The following is a 25,262-nucleotide window of genomic DNA, read 5'->3' on the forward strand; positions in this document are numbered from 1 at the left end:
ATGATTCAAGTTTTACACTTATTCAAGTACTAAAGTTGTTTGGCAAGAATGAAAATATCATTGTCCATCGAACTTAGCAAACATTTTCACGTTGCGGTGGATTTTTGTTTAACTGGATATACCCCGACTAGCTTTGAAGCATCAGACTTTCTTTACTATATGAACATGTTTTCTTTTTTTATATATTGCTAAGCTCTCATGAAAATTATCCATTTTTAAATACACTTTACGGTATGTTCAGAATTTATCACTTTTTTGAATGAAAATTTACAAAAGCTGCACCTGTGAATGCACAAGATAAAATCTACTATCTCTTTTTATTCTGCGTCTGGAATGCTGTGAAAAGAAACACTTTATTATTTTCGTTCACCTCTACCTGTACTCTTTTTAGGATGTGGTCGTTATTGCGATCGTATATTTAAATCTGCCGATGCTGCAGACTGCTCGCTCCCGGCGCAGCTCCGCACCGCCAGCGATATCCAATAAAATGCTGAAATTTCTTAAATAAAATGGGTAATGTCCGGCTCGAACTTTGCAGTAATTGTGACAAACATATTTTACTAGATAAATATATTTTAACAGAAACAATTAAAATCTTTACACACTTTTAGAATCCCAGCTACAAATAGCGTCGATCATCGACTTATGACAATTGAAGACTACCTAAGAGCCTAATGCAACGTCACGGGTTCCTCTCCCATTCAGTCCGTGCAGAAGACAAGCGATTCTATTACAATATATTGCCTATTTATATCTTAACTAATTCTTGTACCGTCTTTGTCATTTTTAATTACATATCGTTTCTCCTGTGGTGGTTTTCACATCCTCCGCCACAGATAGTATTTCACACTCTTTGAATAATCATTTACAATAGCAAAATTCATAATTATCTTTTTTTTTTTGCTCACAAAATTAAGTGTCCTTTTGAAATTCGACTAACAGAAATACATATAAATTATTTGTTACAGTGAGCATTATACATCGAAATGTTCTTTTGACTTTCACTTCGGATGCGTGCTGCCAGAGAGCGTTACAGGGTGTGCAACACTTCCTTCCGCTACTGTTATACTATAACCTCAAAGCTGGAAGCATTTCGTATAATGAAATTATTTTTACTAAAGCAATTACAATATAAAGAAGCAGAGCAGTGTTACCCTCTGAAAGGAATTTTGTTATGTTGACCGTGACATACCTAACGGAGGTGACTTATCGGAAGTGAAAGTCAGAATTACGTAAATAATTAAACAGTAATAAACAATATTTTACCTACCCACACTGTTCAAAGAATAAAGAAAACGCCGCCAGCCTAATTAGGCATGAGAATGACTAACATTTCTGTTCAAGAAACAGATATGAGTAACTATAATGGACGAACATTACCTATACTTTATCATAAGAGAGTGCAATGAACTCTGTCACTAGCAGATGTTGACGTTAAAGAAAGTGCTAACAGTTGTAGGAGAACAAGACTATTTGCATACGGACAACAGATAACGAAACACACAATTACTTTGAGGACTTAGTCAAACTGAATGGTCTCGATAATGTTAGTATTATTATTCACTGCAGAATCGTAAATTGGACATATGTTCAGTATTACTTTTCAAACATATTCCTATCTGACATGAAATATGGATATGGTTCACAGCAAAATTAATTATTATGTATAGATTAAGTCTCTAACTACTAAACACCTTTCTGCTTAGAATGAAAATTAAATGGAGTTCACTAACAAATTACTTCTCACTGTCTTTTGAATAAAGAAATTACTGTTTTCATAGATAGTGGTCTTTCTATGAATCGTTATCTAGCATGAGTACAATAGACAAACTATTGATCCTATTACACCACTAATATGCACTTTTAATACGCAAGAGGAGCACAAATTTGTACAGAATTTCACTTGAATAGCAAGAGTAATTGAAACTTGTTATAATTAAGTAACTTTGTGCATTTGATCTACTTTCAATGGAGGGCGGCCCTTAATCTTGGACACTGTAGCAGAGCATACTACACATACTTTCAATGCACTAAAGAAATAAGCCCTCAACAAGTATGAATATGTAACCTTCAACAGTATTAGTTCTCAACTTTTACTGCAGTAGAACACAACTTGATGTGGTTATAAGACAATAGCTCACCTTTGGTTGATTTTCAACAGACTGCACTGTGATCATTTACTAAGCAAAACTTTATAAGCCTCAGTTTTGAGAACTTTCACTTTAGAAGTTGGCAACAAAATTTTAATAAACAGTTTTAAAAGAAAAATTATTTTCAGAAAGTATTATTTGCTATATTACTCAGTTCTGCTAAAACACTGAGCTTTAATGTTATTTCAATGAGGACATTCGATAATCACTTTAGCGTGGGAAGGACCCTGAGTGGTTCTGTGACTAGGGATAAAGTTACCTTATATTTGCGCAAACTAAAACATCCAAAGAGCTGATCCTTCACTTTACATATTTACAATTCCTTGGTTCCTTTTTCAGTGATTGCGCAACGTGGTGGCGAGTGCATGTGTGTGGGTGGATTAGCAAGTGGAAATGCTGGACCCTGTCGTTTCTTGGTGACGATGTTAGGTACCAATTCCAGAACAGTTCCAGCTCTTTATCCGTCCATCCGAGACGTTGGAAAGTGGCACGAAAACCCTCTCTGGGCACCAGCACAATACACAACTTTTACACGAGCAGTTGACAGTTTGGTAGTTCGTCCCCGACTGACTCTCAATTCCACCTTTTCTACCTAGGCCAACCACAATTTGCGTTAGCTGCATGCTTCCGCTCCCGAGGGGAACCATAACACCTTTTACATACAAAATAACTAAGAACCCTAAGTGAGGATCAGCAATTACATAACAACAGCCAAACATATTAATTAAAACAGAACATTTGCACATATTGGTATTTCTACAAAAATTATCTAAACAAAATTACAATTATATACATTAAGTTTTGTTCCCTCCAAATGAGACAAAGAATTTAAACGACGTATATACTACAATGCATAGAATCAAACCATGACATCAAAGTTTTTACAAAGAAAGGAGTATACAGTTTTGTGTTATCGATTCAGTCAAACAACATTTACAGAAACGCAACGATGTAACACTAAACAAAACAAAAGGCAACATAAATCAGTACAGCATTAGAGCTATGGTGTTACAGGTGCAGCATGGTCGCCTCCAGAAGTCACTGGCCCCGCTGATCTGTTTGCTTTCACGGATCACGTGGTCGCAAATTGATCCAGCTGTACCCTGGCGTTGCCACGGTATTTAGACCGACGCAGAGCCGCCCCAAGCCTGTCTTTTCCTTCGAGTCACGGGTGAAAGGGGTCAACCTCCAGATTTCCCGCTTTGCGCCAGCGGTAACCTTAATTGCATCGGCTACCCGAGTACACCTCCAGGACAGACACGGACTTCCATATGTCACCCTGCGTATACCTGGCTTCCTCGCACAGATGCTGTGATTTCCGCACAGGGAGAGACGTAATTATTGTGGCGGCCTTGTCTTGGCATGAAATATTATATTCCAATGCCTGTGTTCTTACGACGTGTCGCTGGAAATTGGAACTACCGCGGAGGCCTGTGATGTTGGCCGTCACCATTATCTCAGCTTGTAACCGTTCCACTTCAGCGTTATTTCAGATGATCTCAGACATCTGATTCGTCCATTATTGGAGCCGTTTCCCGCTGCGAACTTGTGTAAATTCAGCGGTTACCAAGATCTGCTACAAACAGTTCTTCTAAATAACTTCCTCCAAGAAGGAGCTTTTGTTTATTCACTTGTTAATAAATGTGTTCTATTGTTTACCTGTGCTGTATTCTCGTTGCGCCTCGGCCAGCACAGGACATGTTGGTGTGTAAATGAGTGTAACGCGTTAGGGGGGAAAGAAAGACTATCTAAGAAGCAGATATAACAAGTTCCACCTAAGAGAGCTTCCTCGCCAACACAATTCTACTAGTGCCAAACACAGACATTATTCTGAGTTATATATCTGTGATAATGTACGTCTGGAGCACAGCATCATATGGAAGTGATGCATGGTCTTTGGGGCTAACGGAAAAAAAGTAACAGAAATGATTGGGATTTAGTGTTGCAGAACGATGTTGAAGATAAAGTGAACTGACAAGTTAAAAAAATGAGGTGCTCTCAGCAGAGAGACGGGGAAAGAGTACTTGGGAAACAGTGACTAAATGCTGTAAGAATATTCGAACACAGGATAAGAAGTAAGGAATCAGTTTCACAGTACTAGAGCGATCCATAATGGGCTAAATTTGTAGGGTCAGACAAAGATTGGTATATACCTAACACCTGTACCTGCGTAAAGACTGAGGCTATGCTAGTTTACGTAATGAATGATTTTTATTTTATCATCAGTCTTCTGACTGGTTTGACACGGCCTGCCAAAAATTCCTCTCCTGTGCTAACCTAACCTAACCTAACCTTCTTCTGACTGGTTTGACACGGCCTGCCAAAAATTCCTCTCCTATGCTAACCTCTTCATCTCAGAGTCGCACTTGCAACCTACGTCCTCAATTATTTGCCGGATATATTAAAGTATGTCCTGTCATCCTGTTCTTTCTCCTTATCAGTGTTTTCCACAGAACCTCCTCATTCCTAACCTTATCACTCCACCTAATTTTCAATATTCGTCTGTAGTACCACATCTCAAATCCATCGATTCTCTTCTGTTTCGGTTTTCCCACAGTCCCTGTTTCACTAGCGTACATTTTCAGAAATTCCTTCCTAAAATTAAGGCCGATATTTGAAATTAGTAGACCTCTCTTAGCCAGGAATGAACTTTTCGCCATTGCTAGTCTGCTTTTGATGTCCTCCTTGCTCCGTCCGTCATTGGTTATTTTTCTGCCTAGGTAGCAGAATTCCTTAACTTCATTGACTTCGTGACCATCAATCCTGATGTTAAGTTTCTCGCTGTTCTCATTTCTACTACTTCTCATTACCTTCGTCTTCCTCCGATATACTCTCAATCCAAACTCTGTACTAATTAGGCTGTTCATTCCGTTCAGCAGATCATGTAATTCTTCTTCACTTTCACTAAGGATAGCAATGTTATCAGGGAATCGTATCATTGATATCCTTTCACCTTGAATTTTAATTCCACTCCTGAACCTTGCTTTTATTTCCATCATTGCTTCCTCGGTGTGCAGATTGAACAGTAGGGGCGAAAGGCTACAGCCTTGTCTTACACCCTTCTTAATACGAGCACTTCGTTCTTGATCGTCCACTCTTATTATTCCCTCTTGGTTGTTGTACATATTGTATATGACCCGTCTCTCCCTATAGCTTACCCCTACTTTTTTCAGAATCTCGAACAGCCTGCACCATTTTATATTGACGAACGCTTTTTCCAGGTCGACAAATCCTACGAAAGTGTCTTGATTTTTCTTCAGCCTTGCTTCCATTATTAGCCGTAACGTCAGAATTGCCTCTCTCGTCCCTTTACTTTTCCTAAAGCCAAACTGATCGTCACCTAGCGCATTCTCAATTTTCTTTTTCATTCTTCTGTATATTATTCTTGTAAGCAACTTGGATGCATGATCTGCTAAGCTGATTGTGCGATAATTCTCGCACTTGTCAGCTCTTGCCGTCTTCGGAATTGTGTGGATGATGCTATTCCGAAAGTCAGATGGTATGTCGCCAGACTCATATATTCTACACACCAACGTGAATAGTCGTTTTGTGGCCACTTCCCCCAATGATTTTAGAAATTCTGATGGAATGGTATCCATCCCTTCTGCCTTATTTGACCGTAAGTCCTCCGAAGCTCTTTTAAATTCCGATTCTAATACTGGCTCCCCTATCTCTTCTAAATCGACTCATGTTTCTTCTTCTATCACATCAGACAAATCTTCACCCTCACAGAGGCTTTCAATGTATTCTTTCCACCTATCTGCTCTCTCCTCTGCATTTAACAGTGGAATTCCCGTTGCACTCTTAATGTTACCACCGTTGCATTTAATGTCACCAAAGGTTGTTTTGACTTTCCTGTATGCTGAGTCTGTCCTTCCGACAATCATATCTTTTTCGATGTCTTCACATTTTTCCTGCAGCCATTTCATCTTAGCTTCCCTGCACTTCCTATTTATTTCATTCCTCAGCGACTTGTATTTCTGTATACCTGATTTTCCCGGAACATGTTTGTACTTCCTCCTTTCATCAATCAACTGAAGTCTTTCTTCTGTTACCCATGGTTCCTTCGCAGCTACCTTCTTTGTACCTATGTTTTCCTTCCCAACTTCTGTGATGGCCCTTTTTAGGGATGTCCATTCCTCTTCAACTGTACTGCCTACTGCGCTATTCCTTATTGCTGTATCTATAGCGTTAGAGAACTTCAAACGTATCTCGTCATTCCTTAGTACTTCCGTATCCCACTTCTTTGCGTATTGATTCTTCGTGACTAATGTCTTGAACTTCAGCCTACTCTTCATCACTACTGTATTGTGATCTGAGTCTATATCTGCACCTGGGTACGCCTTACAATCCAGTATCTGATTTCGGAATCTCTGTCTGACCATGATGTAATCTAATTGAAATCTTCCCGTATCTCCCAGCCTTTTCCAAGTATACCTCCTTCTCTTGTGATTCTTGAACAGGGTATTCGCTATTACTAGCTGAAACTTGTTACAGAACTCTCTTCCCGTATCTCCCAGCCATTTCCAAGTATACCTTCTTCTCTTGTGATTCTTGAACAGGGTATTCGCTATTACTAGCTGAAACTTGTTACAGAACTCAATTAGTCTTTCTCCTCTTTCATTCCTTGTCCCAAGCCCATATTTTCCTGTAACCTTTTCTTCTACTCCTTCCTCTACAACTGCATTCCAGTCGCCCATGACTATTAGATTTTCGTCCCTCTTTACGTACTACATTACCCTTTCAATATCCTCATACACTTTCTCTATCTGTTCATCTTCAGTTTGCGACGTCGACATGTATACCTGAACTATCGTTGTCGGTGATGGTCTGCTGTCGATTCTGATTAGAACAACCCGGCCATTGAACTGTTAACTGTAACACACCCTCTGCCCTTCCTTCCTATTCATAACGAATCCTACACATGTTATACTATTTTCTGCTGCTGTTGATAATAGCCGATACCCATCTGACCAGAAATCCTTGTCTTCCTTCCACTTCACTTCACTGACCCCTACTATATCTAGACTGAGCCTTTGCATTTCCCTTTTCAGATTTTCTAGTTTCCCTACCACGTTCAATCTTCTGACATTCCACGCCCCGACTCGTAGAACGTTATCCTTTCGTTGATTATTCAATCTTTTTCTCATGGTTACCTCCCTCTTGGCAGTCCCCTCCCGGAGATCCGAATGGGGGAGTATTCCGGAATCTTTTGCCAATGGAGAGATCATCATGACACTTCTTCAATTACAGGCCACATGTCCTGTGGATACACGTTACGTGTCTTTGATGCAGTGGTTTCCATTGCCTTCTGCATCCTCATGTCGTTGATCATGACTGATTCTTCCCCCTTTAGGGGCAATTTCCCACCCCTAGGACAAGAGAGTGCCCTGAACCTCTATCCGCTCCTCCACCCTCTTTGACAAGGCCGTTGGCAGAATGAGGCTGACTTCTTATGCCGGAAGTCTTCGGCCGCCAATGCTAATTATTTATCAAACTTTATGCAGTGGCGGGGATCGAACCCAGGACTCAAGACGTTATGATTATAAATCCAAGACGCTACCCCTAGACCACGGGTTACAACGTAGAACTACTTAAACCTAAGTAACCTAAGGATATCACATACATCCATGCACGAGGCAGGATTCGAACCTGCGACCGTAGCGGTCTCGCGTTTCCAGACTGAAGCGCGTAGAACCGCTGGGCCACACTGGCCGGCTCCGAAAGTCAGATGGTATGTCCCTAGACTCATACATTCTACACACCAACGTGATAAGTTGTTTTGCTGCACTTCCCCCAATGATTTTAGAAATTCTGATGGAATGTTATCCATCCCTTCTACCTTATTTGATCTTAAGTCCTCCAAAGTCCTTTCAAATTCTGTTTCTACTGGATCCCTATCTCTTCTAAATTGACTCCTGTTTCTTCTTCTATCAGACAAATCTTTCCCTCTCATAGAGGCTTTCAATGTATTCTTTCCACCTATCCGCTCTCTCCTCTGCATTTAACAGTAGAACTCCCGTTTTACTCTTAATGTTATCACCCTTCCTTTTAATGTCACCGAAGGTTGTTTTGACTTTCCTGTATGCTGAGTCTGCCCTTGCTACAGTCATTTCTTTTTCGATGTCTTCACATTTTTCCCGCAGCCAATTCGTCTTAGCTCCCCTGTACTTCCTATTTATTTCATTCCTCAGCGACTTGTATTTCTATATCCCTGAGTTTCCCGGAACTTTTTTGTACTTTCTCCTTTCATCAATCAATTGAAGTATTTCTTCTGTTACCCATGGTTTCTTCGCAGTCACCTTCTTTGTACTTTCTGCGATGGCCCTTTTTAGAGTTGTTCATTCTTCAGCTGTAGTGCCTACTGAGCTATTCCATAGCCTTAGAGAACTTCAACCGTATCTCCTCATTCCTGAGTACATCCTAAACCCACTTCTTTGCCCATTCATTCTTAAACTTCAGCCTACTTTTCATCACTACTATATTGTGCTTTGAATCTATGTCTGCTCCAGTGTACGCCTTACAAACCAGTATCTGATTTCGGAATCTTTGTCTGACGATGATGTAATCTAACTGAAATCCTCCAGTGTCACCCGGCCTTTTCCAAGTATACCTCCTCCTCTTGTGATTCTTGAACAGGGTATTACTAGCTGAAACTTGTTACAGAACTCAATTAGTCTTTCTCCTCTATCATTCCTTGTCCCAAGCCAATATTCTCCTGTAACCTTTTCTTCTACTCCTTCCCCTACAACTGCATTCTTGTCTCCCATGACTATTAGATTTTCATATCCCTTTATATACTGTATTCCTCTTTCAATATTCTCATACTCTTTCTCAACTCTTCATCTTCAGCTTGCGACGTCAGCATGTGTACCTCAACTATCGTTGTCGGTGTTGGTTTTCCGTCGATTCTGATGAGAACAACCCTATCACTGAACTGTTCTCAGTGACACATTCCTATTCATAACGAATCCTACTCACGTTATATCACTTTCTGCTGCTAATAATATTACCCTATACTCATCTGACTAGTAATCCTTGTCTTCTTTCAACTTCACTTCACTGACCCCTACTACATCTAGATTGAGCCTTTGCATTTCCCCTTTCAGATTTTCTAGTTTCCCTACCACGTTCAATCTTCTGACATTCCACGCCCCGTCTCGCAGAACGTTATCGTTCCATTGATTATTCAATCTTTTTCTCATGGTAACCTCCCCCTTGGCAGTTCCCTCCTGGAGATCCGAATGGGGGACTATTCCGGAATCTTTTGCCATTGGAGAGATCATCATGACACTTCTTAAATTACAGTGAGTGATACTCCTCATGAAATCTAGTCATTGTAGGTCTGTATGCGGTGAATTCATTTAAGGTCAGCAGTGTTTACGAAAACGAGCAAAAATGTTAATGCTATATTCATAATAAAGTAGTGTGAACCATTTGAGAGATGACAAACGTGTCTGTTTGTTACGGTTACTCAGTCCTGGTTTGAGGTCCAAGTGACGAGCGGCCACTTGGGGGGGCAAAGCTGACTGGAGTGTCAGAGGGACCCCTATAGCTAAATCTGCCCCATAATTAGCAGCGAAAAATCCTTTCTCCACGCTCACTGGATTTAGTTGTACTTTTAAATGTCATACGAAAACCGTAAGGAACAGTAACCAATATATGAGGGAGGAAGGAATGCGACAGGGGGTGGTCGTGTGGGGAGGCGAAAACTAGTAGATCGCTTCTGTGTTAAAGTGTTCTCGTACTGGGCCTTCCCCACACTGTAGAGAGTTTTTATGGGATCTAAGCTCCGCCATTTATGCAAAACAATGTTTTTTTCATATAGACCAAACATGTTTTAGTGTCTTTGTGCAATTACCAGTTTTAAGTGACAACTAATCTGCGAAAATTGGGCCTAAACAGATTTGTTAGTGAAATGCTGTTAACGAAGGTAGATTTCATAGTAATTTAATTTATTTAATTTAACTGATATTGGTTGCTGTTGTTATCACAATACTTTTTCATCATAGTGTTCTGCAGCATCCACTATACATTGTCAGTTACTGGTAGCTTGTCATCTGCAACTAAATGATGTTAAAATGATTCTGGTTTGTGAATTAAAGCTTTATCACTAAGCGGAATTTGTTGTGTGAAGACAATGCGCCCCTTTATTTTTGATTACTTACGTTTGGCTGCGGCAAAAACCCTACTGGCCATTAAAATTGCTACACCAAGAAGAAATGCAGATGATAAATGGGTATTCGTTGAACAAATACACTCCTGGAAATTGAAATAAGAACACCGTGAATTCATTGTCCCAGGAAGGGGAAACTTTATTGACACATTCCTGGGGTCAGATACATCACATGATCACACTGACAGAACCACAGGCACATAGACACAGGCAACAGAGCATGCACAATGTCGGCACTAGTACAGTGTATATCCACCTTTCGCAGCAATGCAGGCTGCTATTCTCCCATGGAAACGATCGTAGAGATGCTGGATGTAGTCCTGTAGAACGGCTTGCCATGCCATTTCCACCTGGCGCCTCAGTTGGACCAGCGTTCGTGCTGGACGTGCAGACCGCGTGAGACGACGCTTCATCCAGTCCCAAACATGCTCAATGGGGGACAGATCCGGAGATCTTGCTGGCCAGGGTAGTTGACTTACACCTTCTAGAGCACGTTGGGTGGCACGGGATACATGCGGACGTGCATTGTCCTGTTGGAACAGCAAGTTCCCTTTCCGGTCTAGGAATGGTAGAACGATGGGTTCGATGACGGTTTGGATGTACCGTGCACTATTCAGTGTCCCCTCGACGATCACCAGTGGTGTACGGCCAGTGTAGGAGATCGCTCCCCACACCATGATGCCGGGTGTTGGCCCTGTGTGCCTCGGTCGTATGCAGTCCTGATTGTGGCGCTCACCTGCACGGCGCCAAACACGCATACGACCATCATTGGCACCAAGGCAGAAGCGACTCTCATCGCTGAAGACGACACGTCTCCATTCGTCCCTCCATTCACGCCTGTTGCGACACCACTGGAGGCGGGCTGCACGATGTTGGGGCGTGAGCGGAAGACGGCCTAACGGTGTGCGGGACCGTAGCCCAGCTTCATGGAGACGGTTGCGAATGGTCCTCGCCGATACCCCAGGAGCAACAGTGTCCCTAATTTGCTGGGAAGTGGCGGTGCGGTCCCCTACGGCACTGCGTAGGATCCTACGGTCTTGGCGTGCATCCGTGCGTCGCTGCGCTCCGGTCCCAGGTCGACGGGCACGTGCAACTTCCGCCGACCACTGGCGACAACATCGATGTACTGTGGAGACCTCACGCCCCACATGTTGAGCAATTCGGCTGTACGTCCACCCGGCCTCCCGCATGCCCACTATACGCCCTCGCTCAAAGTCCGTCAACTGCACATACGGTACACGTCCACGCTGTCGCGGCATGCTACCAGTGTTAAAGACTGCGATGGAGCTCCGTATGCCACGGCAAACTGGCTGACACTGACGGCGGCGGTGCACAAATGCTGCGCAGCTAGCGCCATTCGACGGCCAACACCGCGGTTCCTGGTGTGGCCGCTGTGCCGTGCGTGTGATCATTGCTTGTACAGCCCTCTCGCAGTGTCCGGAGCAAGTATGGTGGGTCTGACACACTGGTGTCAATGTGTTCTTTTTTCCATTTCCAGGAGTGTATATTATACTAGAACTGACATGTGATTGCATTTTCACACAATTTGGGTGCATAGATCCTGAGAACTCAGTACCCAGAACAGCCACCTCTGGCTGTAATAACGGCCTTGATACGCCTGGGCATTGAGTCAAACAGAGCTTGGATGGCGTGTAAAGGTACAGCTGCCCATGCAGCTTCAACACGATACCACAGTTCATCAAGAGTAGTGACTGGCGTATTGTGACGAGCCAGTTGTTCGGCCACCATTGACCAGATGTTTTCAATTGGTGAGAGATCTGGAGAATGTGCTAGCTAGGGCAGCACTCGAACATTTTCTGTATCCAGAAAGGCCCGTACAGGACCTGCAACATGCGGTCGTGCAATATCCTGCTAAAATGTAGGGTTTCGCAGGGATCGAATGAAGGGTAGAGCCACGGGTGTAACACATCTGAAATGTAACGTCCACTGTTCAAAGTGCCGTCAATGCGAACAAGAGGTGCCGAGACGTGTAACCTATGGCACGCCATACGATCACGCCGAGTGATACGCCAGTATGGTGATGACGAATACGCGCTTCCAATGTGCGTTCACCTCGATGTCGCCAAACATGGATGTGACCATCATGATGCTGTAAACAGAACCTGGATTCATCCGAAAAAATGGCGTTTTGCCACTCTTGCACCCAGGTTCGTCATTGAGTACACCATCGCAGGCGCTCCTGTCTGTGATGCAGTGTCAAGGGTAACCACAGCCATGGTCGCCGAGCATGCTGCTGTGAACGTCGACGAATTGTTCGTGGAGATGGTTGTTTTCTTGCAAACGTCCCCATCTGTTGACTCAGGGATCGAGACGTGACTGCACGGACCGTTACAGCCAAGCAGCTTGCTTGTGTCTGTATATGTGGGGATGGATATGTGTGTGTGTGCGAGTGTATACCCGTCCTTTTTTCCCCCTAAGGTAAGTCTTTCCGCTCCCACACACACACACACGCACACTCTCTCTCTCTCTCTCTCTCTCTCTCTCTCACACACACACACACACACACACACACACACACACACGCACACACTCACACACACACACACACACACACACACACACACACACACACACACACACACACTGGTGATCTCTGGGTCATTGTCTGTACCACAACTTTCCATTTGCTACCCTGAAAAGCTGAATCAGCATCCCTCCATAATGAGTGAGACGTTGAGCTCAGAAAGAGGAAGAGGTGTTAGTATTGTGCTGTGCATAGCTTGGGGTTAAGTATTTCTGGAAAGGAAAAAAAGAAGGAAAAAATCATGAAGTGGTGTTATGTTTAATGCTGGATATTTTATAATCATTATTATTATTATTTATTTGTATAACATTTTTTATGAAACCCCTACGCTGTTTTAGCTAAGTAATACTTCAGTGTATTAAATGTACTTCGTAATAGGTACTTTTTAGCTGCCTTTCTAATAAGTGTATTTTTGCGATTTCTTTAATCTCTTTTGGTAATTTATTATACAGTTTTATTCTTTGGTAGAAAATGCTGTTTTGAGTTTTATGTTTATTTTTTCTTGGTAAATGTGAGTTGAGTTGTTGCATGCTCATTGAGAGAGATGTTTGTGCAGTAATTAACAATGTTATTTTTGATGTGTACAACTGACTGGTAAATGTATTCACATGGAGCAGTTAAAATCCCCAGTATTCTGAACAGATCTTTACAATGAGCTCGACTACCATTTTTGGTTATTATTCTTATGCCTCTTTTCTGGAGTTTGAAAATTGTGTTCATATTTTGTGCATTTGTTCCCTAAAAAAGAATGCCATAGCTACATATGAATAATATGTAACAAAAGACACTGCATGTTGCACACTGATGATAGGGTTCTAAGGGCATAACATGCTGATGACACTCTGTTTGCAAGTACCTTGGTGTGTTCACACCACTTCAAATGAGAATCAATATTCATTCCTAGAAATTTTACATTTGTTACACAGTCTATAGAGGTGTCACTTACATTTAATTTAACATTGTCATTTTTTCTCTTCAAACTGAAAGTCATGGCATTAGTTTTCTTTATGTTCAATGTCACTTTATTATTTATTGACCAATCGTAAACTTTCTTGAGAGTGTACTGCAGCAGAAGCCGTTTCACGAACTCACAAACACTGCCTACCGTAACAACAGTGGCAACTCGGCCTCTACACCAGGCCTTTACGAAACAGATCATTTTTTATTTCTGCCAACAGCCATCGTGACTTCTCTTCTTCCTTGTTTGTGCCGATGCTGACTCCCACAGCAGCCCCCGCAACAACACTTGTCACTTTCCCAATATAGTACCTAAACTTTTGAACACAACAGGATCCTGAATAACTCTAGGGAATTAAGGACAGAATCAGGAACATAGACATACCAGACACAGAAAGCCTTACATAATTTGAAGCTACATCAGAGTACACTTGCATTCCAACAGATGAAACACTCAACATTATTACACAAAGACTAAAGCAATAAGGTAACATGCTAGACAGACACATTGATGAAATAGGAACAACACTCAGGAACATAATGGCAATAAATTGCTTTGTGTTCAACCAAACATTTTATTCCCAACGCGAATGCCTGCCAACGGGATCACCGAGTAGTGGCCTCTTAGTAAACAGTCCACGAAAAACTTAGAGAACAAGATAGTCAGACACATAACAAACCATCAGTTTCTTATCAGCTTCATCTCCTCGTCCGCAGAGGTTTCGTCTTAAGCTGCCATTGCTGTGTCATCTGGATAAATAGTACATGCGTTGAACAGCTCGGGCGCCAAGACACTGACCTGAGGGAGACCATTTTTAACGTCCTCCATCGGCTCTCATAAGCTTGCACAGTCGAAATAAAAATAGAAAAAGCTATTAAAACTCATTTGGAGCAAACATTGGATGAACTGTGGTAAACGGTAGCCTTTAGTGACTGACTGTACAATTCTAATCAGCTTCTTGTGGTTGACGGTGTCATACGCTGCTGGCAGATCTGCCAATGGCACTAGCGTGATTTGCACTCTTTCGTATCCATCTTCTACTATGTATTGATACCCAAATGACAGAGAACCTAAACCAACAAATATGTAATTGGAAAATGAGGGGACAGACTACACCTACGTAAGACCTTGCAAAATACAGAAGTACCCAACAAACAAATAATGACCATACGCAAGACCCACCAGAGCAACAACCCACACACGAAACAAAATGGCACATACGCACCTATAAAAATATTACTGATCACAGAATAGGCAACATTTTAAATAAACAGGGCTTCAAATAGAAAATAGGGTAGACAACAAACACAGAAAATTCCCAGAACACAGGAAACACCCACAGATCAGATCAAGGACATACGAATTTACATTCAACACTTGCCAGTTAGTATACTTAGCATAAACATGCAGCAACTTTAAAACAAGCTAATCAGAACTCCTCAGAGCTCTAAGAAGCAACACCCCCCACAGCACAATTACTTTTTAATTAATGTGTGTGAAATCTTATGGGACTAAACTGCTAAGGTCGTCAGTCCCTAAACTTACACACTACTTAACCAAAAGTATCCTAAGGACAAACACACACACCCATGGCCGAGGGAGGACTCGAACTTCCGCCGGGACCAGCCGCACAGTCCATGATTGCAGCGCCTGAGACCGCTCGGCTAATCCCGCGCGGCGTACACTTACTGTCCACCTAATAAATTCTGACCCATCAGCCAATTAAAATAGAAAAAGATTCAAAGATACTAAAATCCAGGCACAGCCTACACACAGAATTTATAATAGAAGAACGTTTCAACGTACAGAAGACATCAGGAGAACGGGAAACAGGTTTTAAACGATTGTACTACACTAAGGAAAGCGGGTGCGACGTATAGACTACCTCCTAGATCAGTGGTTCCAAACCTGGAGGTAATTATCCCTTGAGGGGCAAAATGAAATTTCCTGAGAGCTAAAAGGGTTCGATTGCGTTTCATTCACAAAACTAAATTATTTATAAAGATAATTAGTATTATCACTTGCCATAAGACTGTAATACTGGTTACGTAAGTTACCAGTGATTAGATTTTTTTAATGTATGAAACAATGGCCGGCCAGGATGGCCGAGCGGTTCTAGGCGCTACAATCTGGAACCGCGCGACCGCTCCGGTCGCAGGTTCGAATCCTGCCTCGGGCATGGATGTGTGTGATGTCCTTGGGTTAGTTAGGTTTAAGTAGTTCTAAGTTCTAGGGGACTGATGACCTTGGAAGTTAAGTCCCATAGTGCTCACAGCGATTTTTATGACACAATGTGGTTTGTGAAACAAATGTATGTACAACAACTTCCTCACATGCTACACCTGTAAGACACGTACAACTTTGTGCCATCCATCCACGAGAGTGAAATACATACACATCATATATTCTTAGATATTTCGTTAGAATGTCTTTTTTGAATAGTATGTGGTGACCGCAAAGGATCAGTAATTGCTTCATTATTCACTTGGTAACAGATAAACTAAGTAATTGACAGCATGACACAACAGTAACGGCATAGTGGCTGCTACGTTGCTGTGGGCCCTACACAATACTATTATTATTATTGTTTTTATTATTACTGGTGGGAGTGATCTGATACAAAAGACTACAAGCCTGAAGTCTTGCAGTTTCTTCCACTTCAGAAGAAACGAGTCCTGAAATCAAGCGATTTAGAAACACATTGTAACTTTATTAATTCTGTATGGGAGGTGCTTCAGTTCGGAACCGCGCTGCTGCTGCGGTCGCAGGTTCGAATCCTGCCTCGGGCATGGATGTGTGCGATGTCCTTAGGTTAGTTAGGTTTAAGTAGTTCTAAGTTTAGGAGACTGATGACCTCAGATGTTAAGTCCCATAGTACTCAGAGCCATCTGAACCATTTTTTTTTTTTTTTTGCACGGGAGTTCAGGGTATGTGTGAAGCACATGTCGCTAGGAAGAGGAGTATTGCAGAGAAAGCACGTTTTCTAACAAGTGTCTATCCTCAATGCAAACAGTTGAGCAGTACATATTGTCTTATTCACTCAGTACTTTGTGGTTTAATGAAACACCTACAGAGTCCAAATAACTGAAGTTCAGTTAGACATAATGTTGATGACAATGGAGAAGGGAGGGAGAGGGGGCGGTGGAGGGGGAGGGGAAGGGGTATACCAGTAAGTCTCTGACTACATGTAGCGATAATAGGCTCAGACAGGATGGGAAACCTTGTCCCAGGTGGTGTACCCTGGGCACAGCGGCGAAAAGTCTACACGACTACGGCACCGGACCCACTAATGGAGCAAACAGGCTAATTCAGTACGATGATGCTGCGTGGACATCATTTCGACATAGAAAGCTACACAAGGACGAAGGGAGAAATCAGTGAAAAAGTTTTAACCAGACATAGAGAGGACGTTGTACTCTCGAAAGAGACTAATGAAACTATCAATCGAGTCAAAACGCTAGAATTTACTAGTGTGGGATGACACAGGCAGCAAGAAATTGTGTCTGACAGGAACATTAACCTACGGATCCTAGACGAAGGGCTGAGGAAAACTACTGAACATAATTTGTTACCAAATTTATTAATCCATTTATTAATCAATAATACAAGGCTCAACTAAAAAAAGCGTACATTAAAGGTCAAACTTGTGTTTTCACGCCGGCCGCTGTGGCCGAGCGGTTCTAGGCGCTTCAGTCCGGAACCACGCGGCTGCTAATGTCGCAGGTTCGAATCCTGCCTCGGGCATGTATGTGTGTGATGCCCTTAGGTTAATTAGGTTTAAGTAGTTCTAAGTCTAGGGGACTGATGACCTCAGATGTCCCATAGTGCTCACAGCCATTTGAACCATTTGTGTTTTCACCCTTAACAAAAGACATTAAATGTGAAACACCAGAAGTGAAACTTTAGATATTGTTTAAAGTTTTTTAAAAAAGAAATTACAATCCACGAGAACATTAACTATTAATAATTTACGTTGAAAGTAATGCTTAGGTATACGATAACTTGGAAATTACAATAAAGTAATGGAGGGGCCCCACGTCAGGTCTGGGACACAAATCCCCCCGGCAACAACAAAGCCGAGAAACGACAGGGTATGCACTACAACATATAAGCCTACAGCAAAGCTGTCTTAAGCAGTGAACAGGTTGAATGAAACCATAGTCTTTGTCCCGGTTCTAAAGGAAATCCAGTAACCACACTACTGGCCATTAAAATTGCTACTAGACGAAGATGACGTGCTACAGACGCGAAATTTTACCGACAGGAAGAAGATGCTGTGATATGTAAATGATTAGCTTTTCAGAGCATTCACACAAGGCTGGCGCCGGTTGCGACACCTACAACGTGCTGACATGAGGAAAGTTTCCAACCGATTTCTCATACACAACAGCAGTTGACCAGCGTTGCCTGGTGAAACGTTGTGATGCCTCGTGTAAGGAGGAGAAATGCGTACCATCACGTTTCCGACTTTGATAAAGGTCGGATTGTAGCCTATCGCGATTGCGGTTTATCGTATCGCGACATTGTTGCTCGCGTTGGTCGAGATCCAATGACTGTTAGCAGAATATGGAATCGATGGGTTCAGGAGGGTAATACGGAACGCCGTGCTGGATGCCAACGGCCTCGTATCACTAGCAGTCGAGATGACAGGCATCTTATCCGGATGGCTGTAACGTATCTTGCAGCCACGTCTCGATACTTGAGTCAACATATGGGGACGTTTGCAAGAAAACAACCATCTCCACGAATAATTCGACGACGTTTCCAGCAGCATGGACTGTCAGCTCGGAGACCATGGCTGCGGTTACCCTTGACGCTGCTTCACCGACAGGAGCACCTGCGATGGTGTACTCAATGACGAACCTGGGTGCACGAATGGCAAAACGTCATTTTTTCGGATGAATCCAGGTTCTGTTTACAGCATCATGATGGTCGCATCTGTGTTTGGCGACATCGCGGTGAACGACATTGGAAGCGTGTATTCGTGATCGCCATACTGGCGTATCACCTGGCGTGATGGAAGGGGGTGCCATTGGTTACACGTCTCGGTCACTTCTTGTTCGCATTGATGGCACTTTGAACAGTGGACGTCACATTTCAGATGTGTTACGTCCCGTGGCTCTACCCTTCATTCGATCCCTGCGAAACCCTACATTTCAGCAGGATAATGCACGACCGCATGTCGCAGGTCCTGTACGGGCCTTTCTGGATACATAAAATGTTCGACTGCTGCCCTGGCCAGCACATTCTCCCGATCTCTCACCAACTGAAAACGTCAGGTCAATGGTGGCCGAGCAACTGGCTCGTAACAATACGCCAGTCGCTACTCTTGATGAACTGTGGTATCGTGTTGAAGTTGTATGGGCAGCTTTACCTGTACACGCCATCCAAGCTCTGTTTGACTCAATGCCTAGGCGTATCAAGGCCGTTATTACGACCAGAGGTGGTTGTTCTGGGTACTGATTTCTCAGGATCTATGCACCCAAATTGTGTGAAAATGTAATCACATCTCAGTTCTAGCATAATATATTTGTCCAACGAATACCCGTTTATTATCTGCATTTCTTCTTGGTGTAGCAATTTTAATGGCCGGTATTGTAAATAAAGTGTGAGTTAAAAATTAAGTACTATGAATGGTTGTATCTACTGTAACATAAAACAGCAGAAACGGATGTGGAATTACGTCCGTACACAAACACCGTCTCGGTTTGTTCCCGATATGAATACCGGACCATTCTGCTGCTTTCAGTACTCTGTATACATCACAAAGCTTGCAGTACACAAGGAACACACGGCAAATGGTAAGCGCCAAACGTGGCAATGTCGCATTTCCGGACACATGACCACAGGACATTTTCTCCTCCACTTCCAGTCAGGAATCCGTCCCTGCTCTTTGTCGGTTTTATTATCGTTCCCCCTGCCTAGAGGCGGCAACGACCTTGCCACAGTGGATACACCGGTTCCCGTAAGATCACCGAAGTTAAGCGCTGTCGAGCGTGGCCGGCACTTGGATGGGTGACCATCCAGCCGCCATGCGCTGTTGCCATTTTTCGGGGTGCACTCAGCCTCGTGATGCTAATTGAGGAGCTACTCGACCGAATATTAGGGGCTCCGGTCAAAGAAAACCAACATAACAACCGGGAAAGCGGTGTGCTGACCCCACGCCCCTCCTATCCGCATCCTCAACGGTGGTCGGATGGTCCCGATGGGTCACTTGTGGCCTGCAAACGGAGTGCTGTATAGAGGCGGCGCCGGGAAATCGATTAACCATCTCTGCACGACGGCTGCTCATGTTTGAACGAAGTTGCTTACGCACTTCCGTTGAAACTGACGTGCTATCTGACCTGATAATTTCTGCAGTTATTTCAAACAATGAGCGAGCTCCGAGCCAAACACCCACAGGCGCAGATATCCTACACTGATGACTCAAGGAACCAGAGGGAACAGCATGTTCCTATAGGAATTCTCCTGTGCAAGCTCAAGCTGCCGAAGGAGGTTACAATAATGACGGCAGAATTTAGGGCCATCTTCGAAGAGCATAAACTCTATCATACGACAGCGGTGGAAAACATAGGTCTACTAGTAAACTCAATCTGCGCCCTCTCTCTTTAAATATTTTCATCCAGGGAATCAAATCCACCCGACACTCACGCGATAATAGCATATGCAAAACAACTGCAGAGGAACGGCCGTATTCTCTCTATGTATTGGATCAAATGGCACAAGAATCACCTCAGCAAATAGATCACTTGAGTCTCTTGCTAAAGGAGAGGTGACCCAGAGATTTCTTTTTTTTTTTTTTTTTTTTCGTCACTGTTCTCACTGGTTTGACGAGACCCGCCACGAATTCCTCTCCTTTCAAAATCAAATGGCTCTGAGCACTGTGGGACTCAACTGCTGTGGTCATTAGTCCCCTAGAACTTAGAACTAGTTAAACCTAACTAACCTAAGGACAACACACACATCCATGCCCGAGGCAGGATTCGAACCTGCGACCGTAACGGTCTTGCGGTTCCAGACTGCAGCGCCTAGAACCGCACGGCCAGCCACTTCAGCCGGCTCCTCTCCTTTGAAAACCTCTTTCATCTCAGAGTAACACTTGTTAACGTACGTCCTCAGCTATCTGCCGTAAGTATCCCAATGTGTGACTTCGTCTACAGTTATTACCCTTTACATATCCCTCCAAAACAATGAAAATTATTTTCTGATGTCTTAACAGATGTCCTATCATACTGTCCCTTTCAATTTGTAATTCTTCTTTACTTTCACTGAAGACACCTGCGCCATCAGCGAATGTTAACACTGATATCCTTTCACCTTGAATTTTAATCCCATTCTTGAACCTTTCTTTTATTTGCGTCATTGCTTATTCGAAGCACAGATGGAATAGGAGTGACGAAATACTACATCCCTACTTATACCTTTCTTAGTCTGTGCATTTCGTTCTTCGCCTTCAACTCTCGTTGTTCCCTCTTACCCCTCATTTCCTGTAGCTTATCTACATTTTTCTCAGGATTTCTAACATCTTTTACCACTCTGCATTGTCGAACTCTCTTTATCGGTAGAGAAATTGAACGTTTCTTCATTTTTCTCCAGTCGTGCTTCCGTTATCAACCGCAACGTCAAAACTGCCTCCCTGGTGCCTTTACCTTTCTTAAATCGAAACTGATCGTCTTCTAGCACATCCTCAATTTTCTTTTCCTTTTTCCTGTACACTGATCTTGTCAGCGAATTGGACGAATGAACTGTTAAGCTGATTGCACGATAATTCTCACACTTGTCGGCACTTGCAATTTTGGAAATTGTGTAGCTGAAGTTTTTCCGAAAGTCTGGTGGTATATCGGCAGTCTCATACGTTCAACACTCCGGCGTGCACAATCTTTTTGTTGCCATTTCCCCCAATGATTTTAGAAATTCCTATAGACTATTAGGCAACGGCCTTGCCGCAGTGGATACACCGGTTCCCGTGAGATCACCGAAGTTAGGCGCTGTCGGGCGTGGCAGGCACTTGGATGGGTGACCATACAGGCCGCCATGCGCTGTTGCCATTTTTCGGGGTGCACTCAGCCTAGTGATGCCAATTGAGGAGCTAATCGACCGAATAGTAGCGGCTTCGGTCAAGAATACCATCTTACGACCGGGAGATCGGTGTGCTGACTCCACGCCCCTCCTATCCGCTTCCTCCACTGAGGATGGCCCGCCAGTCGTATGGTCCCGGTAGGCCACTCGTGACCTGAAGACAGAGTGCTATGGAATGTTATCTGTCCCTTCTGCCTTATTTGTCTTTGAGTTTTCCTAAGCTCTTATTCAAATTCTGACTAGTACTGGATCCCCTATCTCCTCCCCATGGACTCCTGTTTCATCTTCTATCAAGTCATCAGACATGTCTTACACCCCCCCCCCCCACCCTCACATACACACACACACACACACACACACACACACACACACACACACAGAAGCCTTCAATGTACTCTTTCGGCTATCCGCTCTCTCCACTGCATTTAACTGTCGAATTCCTGTTGCCCTTGTGACGTTACGTCCAAATAACACCAGTGCTACCACGGGAGGGGTAAGGGGGGGGGGGGAGGGCTATGGGGGCTATAGTCCCCCCAATGAGGTATCATATTACACTGGATAAAGTGATCCCAGAAATCAGCGAATATTTTACTTCAACAGATTCAATCATTTTTCTTATAATTGTGTAGCAATATAAGTTGCAATGTATTTGAAACACATTTTAACAAAAGAATAAGAGAGGCAAATAGCTTACTGACTAAACCAACAAATATCATTTAAATTAAAATGGGTATCTTATTATTTATTAATATACATTGGATACATATTAATGTACGATTACCACTTACAATACGCAAGAAAGCTAAATATGCCGGGTATGCCTACCAACACTTAAATTGCTGACCCACGACAAAAACTTCGAAATCGCCAAACACCTGACGGGCACACATATACTGTAGACACGTTTTTACCCTGAACTCCCAGTTACCAAAAACTACTCTACGCAACACTAAATTTTACTTTGTCGGTGGGGGACCCCAACTCTCCTTTTGTTAAGCGATATTCCATTTCCCCAAATCCCCTCCCCCTCCCCCCCCCCTTCGCCATTAGCCAAGCCTTGACCGACTTCTAGAACCGCCCCTGTGTGCTACAACCAGACGTATCGCATCATTACCACTTTGTTATTGCGTCGAAGTGGAAAACACAAACCACATATTTTATGGGTATATCAGCCCGTGAAAACTCACTTCAAAGTTGCTAAGTAATGTTGCCAGTAAGGAATATTAATTACCAACCTCTGTTGCAACGTTGTTACAAACCACACCACTTTTCAGTGTGTAACGAACTTTACTCATTTCTACCGGGAACGAAGAGAGACACATGAGACAACTCACGTAAACTAAATAACTTTGTGTACATCAATATATTGTTGTTGTTTTTATTTTAAGTCATTACCTTCAGTGCTTGTTTTATCACTTTGGCTTTGTTACCTATGCCAGATGTATGTAATTGTGATTAATTTAGGTGTATGGCTGCATGGGGTCTACTCAAAGACTAACAGATAGTAAATAAGCGAGGTGAAGTTGGTAACAGCGTACTCGTCAGTCTTCCTCGGATGCTTGTTGTCGTCACGCTTTGGTCTCCCGCTACAACTGTAGCTCTCGCAGTCAGAAATTTATTTTGAACATATATATTGATATATAATCTCTTCCACAGCGTAGTTTGGGTTTCAAGTTACTAAGTAGGTCATAAATAATAAATTAAATTTGATCAGGAAAATATGAACTAATGTCACCAAATAGGTCATGATTAATAAACTCATCGTGAGCTAGAAAATATCGTTGAGTTACTGCGATCATTGTGCTGGTTATACGAGTTAGTTGGCTCTGCTTGTCGCAGATATCCCCTCCACTGCCCTTGTGCAGACTCGCTCCAAATTCACTGCTCAACAATACATTTCATAATGACGAGGAAGGTGTCAATTTAATAGAAATTTCCTTCCCATGATATACTTTTTTATTTTTATGTTTTTTTCTCTCACGATTATTACTTCACATTAAAATGTCAGCTATTAAGTAGAAGTAGTTGTCATTCAGAAATTATTTTAATTTGTTTTTAAGTGCTGATTGAATATCTGTTTGGTAAACGACCAAAGTCAGATTTAACCCAGAATTATGAAAATCATCGTTTCTTCAAGTGTTGTAGCTATGGTCATTGCTATTATTTTAGAACTGAGATGAGTTGGGAAACATGCGCTGTATCATTTGAGGAACACACAGGCGACCAAGTGTGCAGATACTTAACTCCACTTCACTGCTACTAGCGCCAACGTCATCATAACGCGCCTGTGCGTAGCATACAAAGTATTGCGCCACGATCTAAGGATGAAATTAGAAATTAGAGTAGCTTTCCCAGACTTTGTCAATACACGCTTCAGTCTAGTAACGTTTAGACGGTAAAAACTAAGTGATCAGTAGAATATGTTTCCTAAGTACATGGTTTAAATTAAAAAACATGTGGCTCTAAGCAATAAAGCTAGAAAGCCAAAAACATTTCAAGATGTGTAAATGTATGCCACAATAAGCTGTTACAAGCTTCAGCTTGATCGAGCAATATATTGGTCAAAATCGGCGTTTTTACGAAAAATTGAAGGCGCTAAATATTAGACTCAGAAACACGAAAATTCGTTGAAGCTTCAGTTCGATATAAAACCATTAACTATATAACCCCATTAAGCTACCTCTAACAGTTTTCAAGTAATTTGCTGAAAACTAAATTTTTAACAAAAACTTCCTTGCCGGCCGTTGTGTCCGAGCGGTTCTAGGCCCTTCAGTCCTGAACCGCGCTGCTGCTGCGCTCGCAGGTTCGAATCCTCCCTCGGGCATGGATGTGTGTGATATCCTTAGGTTAGTTAGGCTTAAGTAGTTCTAAGTGTAGGGGACTGAAGACCTCAGATTTTAAGTCCCATAGTGCTTAGAGCCATTTTGAAAAACCTCCTTATTTGTAATAATGTGTGTCTGAGAAAGTGGCAGTACCTACCTGTGCTTGGGAGCCACGGTTCGCGTGGCTCCCCCCGTCAAAGGTTCGAGTCCTCCCTCGAGAATGGGTGTGTGTTATCCTTAGCTTAAGTTAGTTTAAGTTAGATTAAGCCTAGGGACCGATGACCGGAGCAGTTTGGTCCCATAGGACCCAGTTAGGAAATGCAATCCGAAAACAAAGGAAGTAGGATACAGTACGCTTGTTCGCCCACTGCTTGAATACTGCTCAGCAGTGTGGGATCCGTACCAGATAGGGTTGATAGAAGAGATAGAGAAGATCAAATGGAGAGCAGCGCGCTCCGTTACAGGACCATTTAGTAATCGCGAAAGCGTTACGGAGATGATTGACAAACTCCAGTGGAAGACTCTGCAGGAG

General features: G+C 42.8%; 1 pseudogene; it reads left to right on the plus strand.

Annotated features, from left to right (window-relative positions):
- The first annotated feature begins 21,759 nt into the window (after positions 1-21,759).
- On the plus strand, positions 21,760-21,877 carry LOC126420202 (5S ribosomal RNA; annotated as a pseudogene).
- Positions 21,878-25,262: the final 3,385 nt, after the last annotated feature.

Source organism: Schistocerca serialis, chromosome 9 (genome assembly GCF_023864345.2).
Source record: "Schistocerca serialis cubense isolate TAMUIC-IGC-003099 chromosome 9, iqSchSeri2.2, whole genome shotgun sequence".
Taxonomy (NCBI): Eukaryota; Metazoa; Arthropoda; class Insecta; order Orthoptera; family Acrididae; genus Schistocerca; species Schistocerca serialis.